A 1384-nucleotide genomic window follows, 5' to 3' on the forward strand; every position below is an offset into this window, starting at 1 on the left:
AGGTGGAGGGGGCGTGTCCTCAGCGGGCAAGAGCAGGGAAACAGCGCCGTCTGCTGGACCCTAGTGGTATGTGCAACACTTAGTAGCGATAACAAATATTAAATCAAATAAAAAGATTTTAGCTGTTAATTTAAAAGTTCCACCTGTTCAAGCCACCTGAATGTTTTTTTTTGTTGTTGTTGATTAATTGTGAATTAGCTTTTGGACAAAGAGCTTCAGATGTGCTGATGATGGTCTTAAACTTGCCATTTTAGTGCTGTCATTGTGTTTTGTGTATTATAATCATGGAAAAACAGGACCCCTATCCGTATATCATTTGATTGTCTTGGTGTCATCACAGAGTATCAAAAATGGTCATCCACAGGAGCTTCTCACTTACTCTGGAAAATATATAAAAAACTCTGAGTTAAACAGGATAGGGCATAACACATGCACCATAGAGATTTTAGACAGAGTTCCAGCCTTCCTGTGCTGCTCTTCCTCTTGGAACTGATAGGGTTTGAGGCTGTCATCTTTTAGTGTTCATCAGTCCTGTCCACACTATATATAGTCAGACAAAGAGAATAAGAAACAGAAGGAGAGAGAGAGAGGGACACACACACACACACACACACACACACACACACACACACACACACACACACACACACACACACACACACACACACACACACACACAGATAGACAGAGAGAGGGAGACAGAGAGATAAATAGGCAATGGTGATTGCATTGGTGTTGTTATAGGCAGATGAGGCCTGTATGTGTATATGATGTGCCATTCTCAAGTGATGGCTGAGTCAGAAAAAAAGGAACACACAAACCTGGAAAAATATCAGGGGCTGAGAAATGCTTGTGAGTCCCAGGCTGGAGGAGCTGCTCCCAGCAGTCGACATGTTTACATGTCCTTGAGCAAGAATCCCAATTTGCATTGGATATAACACATGTTACAAGAGAAATGTTAACATTTTGTCTATGTCTTTGAGGTGTTTTTTTTAACCATGTCAATCAATAAATCTTTATTTATATAGCGTCTTTTACAATCAATATTGTTTCAAGGCACTTTCCAGAATCCCAGGGCCTGACCCCAGACAAGCAACAGTGGCAAGGAAAAACTCCCCTTTAACAGGAAGAAACCTTGAGCAGGACCAGGCTCATGTAGGGGGACCCTCCTGCTGATGGCCGGCTGGGTAGAGAGAGAGGAGAAGGGGGAGGACAGGTAGAGGAGAGAGGAGAAGGGGGAGGACAGGTAGAGGAGAGAGGAGAAGGGGGAGGACAGGTAGAGGATAGGATAGGTAGGAGAGGAGAGGGGTAGAGGAGAGGAGAGGAGAAGGAGGAGGAGGGGAAAGAGGAGAGGAAAGAAGAGGAGAGGGAGAGGAAAAGGAGA

This window comes from Takifugu rubripes, chromosome 1, assembly GCF_901000725.2.
Source record: "Takifugu rubripes chromosome 1, fTakRub1.2, whole genome shotgun sequence".
Classification (NCBI taxonomy): domain Eukaryota; kingdom Metazoa; phylum Chordata; class Actinopteri; order Tetraodontiformes; family Tetraodontidae; genus Takifugu; species Takifugu rubripes.